Below are 9,988 nucleotides of genomic sequence, written 5' to 3' on the forward strand. Positions count from 1 at the left end.
ACCTGATCTATGAGGACATGAGAGCTAACAAACCGCGGAATACTCCGCACAATTCTCGGCCACAACGTTACGACAGTAACGGCTATGAAAAGCCAGGGAACGATTCAAAAAATAGTAACGATTGGCAAAACGGAAATAAAGGCAGTGGGTATCCGCACAAAAGGAATAGACATAATCAACACAACCGATTCAATCCCGTTTATAACACGACTGGTAACCAGTACGGCAATCAATCGTACAAGCAGAAGTTTGGAAACGGTTTCAGTCAAAAAGGTTGGCAACAGCAGAGCGGATCGCAATGGAATGCACCGTACTCGCGCAGCCAACACTCAGATTACGGGCAGCAACAAACAGCTGATAACGCCCACTCATACCAATACAACTCCGCGCCTAGTAAAAATCAAGCGCAGGGAATGTACAGAAACACACAGTTTAACGGCAAACCACAGTGTGAAGGTGGATTTCACAGTAACAATTCCGGAAATCATAATAGTAATAAAAATCATTAGACCCCGCGAAGGCATTACAATCCCCCTGTATTTTTCGCAAACGCGGAAGACAGTAACACGTATTGGACACCAGAACAAACGCAGCAACATTTTGACACGAGGTTTGTGCATAACAGTAATTTTGTTCCTCAGTATTCTCACAATGTCAGATTGGTCGAACTTTCTAATGATAAAGGCCAATCAAAACCAATAGCAGGAAAACTAAGTTCAGCATCTGAAAGCTCCCTAAGTGATGCTGTGAGACAGAATGGGGGCGACCACTTCGACGGAGAGACTAACCATGACGTACCTGTACTGAGATACGGTGTTAACTTATAAGGTAGGCGAAAAGGTCTTGCTAAAAACACACTTTAAACCATCGTTGCTCTTACACAAAAATCGAAAATGGCAAAGTCTTTTTGAGGGACCTTACGAGATCCTTCGTATACCGCATACAGGTTGTTATCTGATTTCTGATCCCGCAAATGGAAAAATAAAAGGGTTATACCATCACTCTGATCTTAAAAAAATATCATGCTACAGAATAAGTCAAAAGGAAAGCTTTATAATGACAAGAGAAGGTTAGCCGCTAATGACTAAGTGACAACTGATTTGACTTCGTTAAAAAAAATGCTTAGAATATATTACACGACAGTGAGTCTATCTTGCTATACAGCAGACAATTTAAAATATGTTATCTTGAGCCATAATTTAAGTACAGACAAGCTGATAAATAAAAAAAATTCTTGTTTAACAAAGAAAGTGATCAACTCCAAGAACTCTAGTTTTAAGATTTAGTTTTAAGGAGATAATATTTAAGAGAGAAAAATGAAATATAAAGCGAAGGATGTGCCTAACAAGCCGGCTTCTGCGATATGAAATGCTAAAGAAGTGAAAATAAAACATAGTATGTAAGAATTCTTTTTTTTTTTTTAGTTCAAGGAGCAATGATCCAGAAACGAAATTTATTTTCGTCAAGGACAAGGGTCGCTTGACAATTATTGGTTCCTGATCCCACTAAAAAGGAAAACAAGTAACTAGTTTCTAAGTCAGCTATGTCTAGATTAAGTTCCAATGTACATAGAAATCTGGAACAGGTTCATCTCTGCATTAAAATAACGTAATGTTTACGAAGCATGTGAGTTACTTGTAAGTACCAACATGACCACGAAAGCGCTATCCTTCAGCTAGATAAACAAAGTAGCATTAATTGTAATTGCAATACGCAGGACAGATACAGTCAAAGCCATAAGTGAAATAAATACCAAGTATAAGAGCGTAAGTGGCAAGGACAAAGCAATGATGACTTAGGGTCATATATAGAGGTCAATGCAGTGTAGGGCAAGCAGGCGTCAAGGCGAGAATAAAATGACAATGAAACAGCCGGCAAAACAACGCAACTAGTTCTTAATTGGAGCGCGTACGCAGACGTACGGCGCAAAGGGAAATTAATTTCTAAGTCATAAGGAACAAGGAGTTGTTTGCTAGATTTCTTCTTCTATGTATTATTATACCTATGTCTTTCTTCTGAATTTGTTTAAATACCCTAACCCGCCTAAACCCGTCCCGTAGACTAGACGTCACAGATTGAGAAATGCGGTTGACGTGGAAGGCTGGTTTGGCACACGATTTTCAAAAGGAAACGCGCGAACGAAATCGGGAAAAGCTAGTTTTGAAATGTCTTTATTTTTCCTTTTAAAGTCAATCCGAGACGGAAACCGAGATCGGGATAAGGAATTTGAATATTTTCTTGAATGGTGTTCTGTTCTCATGTGAGAGGGCGATCAAATGTGACTGATTGATCCTCACATCTAGTAAAAAGAGAATTTTTGTTGAAATGACAGTGATAACTTTAATGAATCTAATAAATAGAAAGAACGGTTGAAATGAATTAAAATAATAATAATTGCTAACAGATCGGAGAAACTAATGTATTGTGACTGTGAACTAAAAGCATAATTAGTCTTAGAGAAAGATGATGAACAATGTAAAGCGAAATGTTAAAGATAGTTACCAACAAAGTAACAGAAATTGAAATGGACATGATAATCGAAGCTCTCAATTAGCAAGCTTCAAAGTGAGACAAACTATTTGATTATAAACTGTAAAAAAAATTGTGTGCATAGTAATGTATAAGTGAAGGCTTAAAATGGTGTGGAAGTTTGCCACAGACACGATGAAGATAAAAAGTGTTAAACGTGCAGATGGGCCGACGGACAATTATAGTCCGGTTGTGTAACCGAAGGCGGTGATGTGATTACGTGCAGTGCATCGGAAACCAAGTGTGTTAGCTGCTTTGCAAAGTGCGAGCGCTAGCCTACCTTAAAATCTTCAAAATCGGCTGGAAAATGTGGAGACAGGGATGGTTTCAATGGAGTCTCTGTCCCTGGTAATCCTCGTCCCTCCGCACCAGCTCAGCAAACCACAACACCATCGACGCAACGTGTTCACTGAACCGTGCGCGGAAAAGCTGAAGTACCGCATGGAGGCTGGTGAGCGCCTCGAGTTGCGATTCAGCCCTTAACAATCAGCCTGTGTCAACGTCCATCGACGCAACAAACGCGTTAAATTTAAAGTGATGTACTTGCACAGCACTCCCGCTGCAGTTCGACGAAACGGACTTTCCATGAAAGCCGCTCCCAAAATAAAAGACTCTTATATGAGTTCACAACATATCACATACTATGCTAATGTTATATCCCGTGGTTGAAATGCGAACAGCCAAACCACACGCGAATAGTGACAAAGTCAAATTCCTATGAAACCCAAATCCTAAAATTAGATTTAAGCTTAGTTCTTAGACTAATGGGTATTTATATTTTTTGTTACATGTAACGTGTGTGCGTAACGTGCGAGTGAGACTAGCCCGCCAGAGCTGATGAAAAGTTTTCTACTCGGAGACCGCAAAGTAGCGATCCAACTTCTCTTGGCATAAGCTTCACCTGGAGAAGAATCAAATTTTAACTTTCCTGTCAATACACAAACAATGAAAGCGTAAAAATTATAACAACTAGTGAGCAATGGAAAATAGACACGTGTGAGAAATTCCATGTGTGAGAAGTATATGTGTATAAAAATGGACACGTGTGAGAAATTCCATGTGTGAGAATTGTGTGTGTATAAAAAGATGAATCCTATGTGTTTTCTTTCAGGAGCAAAGAGCCTATGAGCTCTGGACAATAACTTGAGGCCACAAAGATGGTCGGTATGAACTCTGTAAAAAAAGGACTGTAATGAGTATAATGTATAATGTCCATTGTAAACTTTGTAGATTTACTGTCTTACTTTTTAAATTTTTTTGTGTATCTTTACCTTAAGAACTGACTTTGTCTATGAATGAGAGATCACCATATTTGTGTAATCCTAATAATCAAATGACCGGAATACTGTGTTTGATCAATGTAAATCTGTAAAGTACTCAATCCCATAATGTTACGGCGACATGTGAATCTTGGTAATCTCCTTGATTTCCAAGATCCCCATGGAAGGCAATGTAACATTATGTGATTGCCTTATGATTTTAAATCATTCACTAATCGAGCAGTCGCTCGGCAACAGCTACAGTTAGCAAATAATGTTGCGAGAATGTAAAAGGTGAACGACCTGTGACGTAACTTGTTTATTGTCGAAGCGCCGTCGGAGATGCTGCGAGTTAATGACTTTGAAAACCGCGGCGCGAAAAACGGACAGAAGAAGAACACTTTTTTACACATTTTTTTTTTGACGTACGAGATATTCTCGATGAACAGCTACTCATTCTTCTCTTGTCTCCTGTAACTTGTGTCGGACGCGCATGTCTTGCCGCCGTATTATTATTGTTAAAAATAATATTGTTCTAGTGTAAAGTAAATGTGTAATACTAAAAGTGCCTAGCAGTAGATTTATTGTGCGACGTGTATGTGAAAACATCAAAGGAATTGTTTTCATTACGAGAAGTGCCAGTCAAAACGGCATCCATGTTAAATCCTTCATTGCAGTGTAAGCTCGTCTATTAATTGCCATAAATTCAGATTTAAATGGAACTGGTGTATGGACTATTTATTTAATATAGAATCTATGTCTCACTCCTTCATGAAGTTATTTAATTTTCTTTATGTTTCTTCCAAATAGAGAGTTCACAGTCACGAATTCTTTCGTCGAGTTCGGACGGAAGTTGCATGCAGCGAAATATTTTCTCCGCGCCATATTCTACTGGTAAATGCATGATAAACTATGGTCCCTTAGGAAATTCATGTTGAGCTATCCGAAAATAATTATATTTTGAATAGGCATTTACTCTCTTCCGCAATGTAACTTCCGACTGATCAGACGATCCAACAAGAAACAGCCGCACACGGTCGGCGTTCGCAAATATGTTTCCACCGCTGATTATAGCTATATGTTACAGCACAAAAGTAAACATATTGTTATAATTAGCGGCTACGAACGGGGACATTTATAACTGTATGTTTATGTATACACATTACGTAAACATATCGTTATAAGCTCTCATTTCCTTTTGCATTAAATTTTAGTACCAGTGGTTATCCAGAGCTTTTTGGTACCTTTTGTGGTTTGGGTCTTATACATTTTTTCGGGAAAGGTACTTTCAAATATCAGTGCCATGTCATTACTTAAAAGACTGTACTTGGAACTGTCATTTCCTAAATTACACACAGGTCTCCAGTCTGGCTTGGAGATGTGATTTAAAAGTCTGGGTAGTTTCATCATTAATTGTCCTAACTATTTTCCCATTGGGGTCACTACCATTCTCATAGATACACTATTTATAGTGAGTCTTTGTCCATCATGGTCAGAGATACCATTCAGGACTTGCCTGGTAGTTCTATCACCTATTTTGGTCTGGTTCATAAAGATTTTATTGATCAGTGTGCTTATACATGAAGTTATTCTAGTAGGAAGCTAACTGCAGAAACAAGATTATATGTGGACATCAGATTTTCTAGGTCTGATCTGTCTCTGGAATTTGTTAGAAAATTTACATCAAAATGCCCAAGCACTATCACATCTCCCTTGTGTTTGAATAAGTACATTAGGACAGCATGTAACTTCTTAAAAAGGAAACTAAAGTTCTCTGAAGGTTGTCTGTACACTGTAATTACTGATATATGGGAGATATTCAAAGACAGTTCTATGGCACACACTTCCAAATGTTGTTATAAACAAAAATCCTGCACAATGATTGCTCTACATATGACACTTTTTTTAAAATAAATGGAAACACCACCTCTTTCTTTACACTTCCTACAAAATGACGTTGCTAAGTAATAATAATTTATCACAAGTTTTTCTATACCAGAATGAATAGGTGCTCACTAAAGCACAGAACATGGCTCATGGATATTGATTATTAATTCAGTGATCATACTACAGAGGCCTCTGATGTTTTGGTGATAAATGCCAGTTTTTGCTTAGCTGAAGCAGTTACATTGTTTTCTATAAGAAAGAAGTTTCTGCTGAAGGCCTGGGCAAGGTATTTTTCACCACCCATTTGTCCAATTTGGCCTGTTTTCACACACTGATAGATTGGGAAGAAACATTTTTACCTTGTTTCTTTTCACCAGCCAGTGTAGTCTGCCTATACCCAGTCTTACAATTATCTTGTATCGTGGCACACTCTTTGTTCAAATCTGATTGCCCTGGGTTCATGTTGTTGCTTGCATTTGCAATTATGTCACCAGTTATAGTCGCTAAATGATTTTTCCTATGCCAGTTGAGGTGGAGGCCTTGAGTGGTGTAAAGTTCCCTGCAAAATTTGTGAGCTTCAGTCTTATGCATATCCCAAAACTACTGCAGATTTCTGCGTAATGTCTATTTGTAGCTATAACTACCTCATTTACACATGTGGATTGTGTTAAGTGATGTGTGTGTGGAATGTCAACTACAATTATGTTAGAATGCTTCAGGTGGTTTAGAGCTGTTCTCAACACATTAACAGCATGGAAACATTCGTTGTGTGCAACATCATTTGAACCACACAATGTATTATTTCCTTGTTATCTGTTACTGCTGATTTCTGCTGGAGTGGATGCATGGTTGTGTAATTTTTGTGACCTTTTCCTCTTGGTTTATGATTTTATGGTTTTCTGATAAAGCTCTTTGATGCAGCACAAGAGAAAATTTTACTGTAGATGACATAGTATATACGCTATGATTTGTGTAGCGAGCAGCATGCATTGGAGTAAAGGTATTAATAACATTATCTTTCGCCACTAAGTACACTTCTCCTTTATTACATGCACCTTCTGCCTGCTTGGCTCTCTTTAATTTATTACATCTACTTTCAGTATTTCTCAGCTTATCACTCTTTTCTCCTCAATTGATATGCGCACAATTTCTTGCAGTGTGTTAATAGTTGCAACAAGTTTGGATTTGTCAAGGTGCACATCACACACTTATATTTTGTATTGGATAGTTTTTTTTTTTTTTTTTTTTTTTTTTTTTTTTTTTTTTTTTTTTTTTTTTTTTGGGAGCACTGCTGTTGTATTTCTTTTTACCGTCAATGCCTGATAACTTTTGAGAATTCACAAAAACTAGAGGCACAAATTCATTTAACTCTTCATTTGTCACCATCTTGAAAACATAGATGACTTATCAAACTAACTTACATTTAGTCATTTAATACAAAAAAAGCTTTTCAGGAATCTATGACAATACTAAAATCCATATTGAAGTAGCTCCAGTTTATGGTAACCTAGAATTAATTCCCATAACTATCAATGTGAGTAGCACTGTATTTGAACCAGGAACAAAATATACATCTCAGAATCATAATGTTAGTATACAGAAGAGTTTGAAACATACAGCATTACAGATGTTGCTTTCATTGACCTGTCAGCTCCTTAAAACTATGTTCATTGTCATTTACTGATAAATAAGATCATTGGACTTACAAAGGCTAAATTTTCACCAAACCCATTGAAACATTTTTCAGAAACAGAATGTTCCATGCAAAATTTCAGTGTCAATATAGTCACCACAAATAAATGTATAGATCGCAGCCGTTTTTAAAATCTTTACTAATGACCAGCCACTTCCAGTGCTTAACAGAAATGGGAATTTTCAGTCATCACTACCAACTTTGACTGCAGAGAAGCATCCATGGTCTACTTGCTCTGCATCTGATCCTGTCCTTCATTCCTCACTTAGGAAGATTAGGTGGTTCAAAGTGCTCTTGAGGTTGCTTACTTTTGGTCATCCGTGGTGTAATCTTTCAAGCATCTATACCTGGACAAGTTTAATTTCTGTAACTTACTTTTGAGTATTCAGTATTTTCATTTCATTATGTTGGTAGCTCTGGCACAAATAAATGATAGTATCGGGAAGCCCAATCAAAACTGTTGCTCTCTAAAAAATATTTGGTACATTTTATATTCACGGTGTGCCCTGTATTACACATCACTTATAATAGCCAGATCCAAGGCCAAAGATCCAAGATCAAATAAAAATAGTCAAATATATATTATTGATTAAGTGTTCACTGCTAATATATTGTCTATCTGTGCTTTGTTTTCTTCTGATACCACTGACTGACAAAACACTGATGTGAGCCCCCTTTGAAGTCAGCATGAAGAAGCACATACTTCCAATTGTTGATCTAAGCATGAACTACTGGTTTCAATACATTTGATCTTATTTTTAATGCACACAACAACTCCTGGTTTCTCCAATTTTTCCCTACAGACATAAGATGCTAATTTATATTTCTCTATGTTTAACTAAAGGATTCATATACACTCCTGGAAATTGAAATAAGAACACCGTGAATTCATTGTCCCAGGAAGGGGAAACTTTATTGACACATTCCTGGGGTCAGATACATCACATGATCACACTGACAGAACCACAGGCACATAGACACAGGCAACAGAGCATGCACAATGTCGGCACTAGTACAGTGTATATCCACCTTTCGCAGCAACGCAGGCTGCTATTCTCCCATGGAGACGATCGTAGAGATGCTGGATGTAGTCCTGTGGAACGGCTTGCCATGCCATTTCCACCTGGCGCCTCAGTTGGACCAGCATTCGTGCTGGACGTGCAGACCGCGTGAGACAACGCTTCATCCAGTCCCAAACATGCTCAATGGGGGACAGATCCGGAGATCTTGCTGGCCAGGGTAGTTGACTTACACCTTCTAGAGCACGTTGGGTGGCACGGGATACATGCGGACGTGCATTATCCTGTTGGAACAGCAAGTTCCCTTGCCGGTCTAGGAATGGTAGAACGATGGGTTCGATGACGGTTTGGATGTACCGTGCACTATTCAGTGTCCCCTCGACGATCACCAGTGGTGTACGGCCAGTGTAGGAGATCGCTCCCCACACCATGATGCCGGGTGTTGGCCCTGTGTGCCTCGGTCGTATGCAGTCCTGATTGTGGCGCTCACCTGCACGGCGCCAAACACGCATACGACCATCATTGGCACCAAGGCAGAAGCGACTCTCATCGCTGAAGACGACACGTCTCCATTCGTCCCTCCATTCACACCTGTCGCGACACCACTGGAGGCGGGCTGCACGATGTTGGGTCGTGAGCGGAAGACGGCCTAACGGTGTGCGGGACCGTAGCCCAGCTTCATGGAGACGGTTGCGAATGGTCCTCGCCGGTACCCCAGGAGCAACAGTGTCCCTAATTTGCTGGGAAGTGGCGGTGCGGTCCCCTACGGCACTGCATAGGATCCTACGGTCTTGGCGTGCATCCGTGCGTCGCTGCGGTCCGGTCCCAGGTCGACGGGCACGTGCACCTTCCGCCGACCACTGGCGACAACATCGATGTGCTGTGGAGACCTCACGCCCCACGTGTTGAGCAATTCGGCAGTACGTCGGCGGCATGCCCACTATACGCCCTCGCTCAAAGTCCGTCAACTGCACATACGGTGCGGCATGCTACCAGTGTTAAAGACTGCGATGGAGCTCCGTATGCCACGGCAAACTGGCTGACACTGACGGCGGCGGTGCACAAATGCTGCGCAGCTAGCGCCATTCGACGGCCAACACCGCGGTTCCTGGTGTGCCCGCTGTGCCGTGCGTGTGATCATTGCTTGTACAGCCCTCTCGCAGTGTCCGGAGCAAGTATGGTGGGTCTGACACACCGGTGTCAATGTGTTCTTTTGTCCATTTCCAGGAGTGTATTTACATGGTTTTCAGAAAGACATAATGTATCTATCTGTCTTCTTCTTTCTGACTTCCTAAATTATTTAAGCAGGCAAGGAATACACTGACTTTATATTTTAGTCCTCTACCATTCTGCAGCACCTGGTAAACTTCCTTAAAGATACTTCTTTTTTTTTATATATGGACCTCTTCTAATCCTATCTAAATACGGTATTTAAACTAAAAAGTTTCACCTCCCACTTCCATGTACACAGGAATTTTGCCACTGGTGAATGTGTACTCACCCCTATACTTTCAGATATATGTTCAGCTAATATATCTTTCCACCATTCACTAAGATGTAGGCTGCATCTTGTGTGTCTTCATCTCCCAATAATAGCAACT

Source organism: Schistocerca piceifrons, chromosome 6 (assembly GCF_021461385.2).
Source record: "Schistocerca piceifrons isolate TAMUIC-IGC-003096 chromosome 6, iqSchPice1.1, whole genome shotgun sequence".
In the NCBI taxonomy this organism is placed as follows: Eukaryota; Metazoa; Arthropoda; class Insecta; order Orthoptera; family Acrididae; genus Schistocerca; species Schistocerca piceifrons.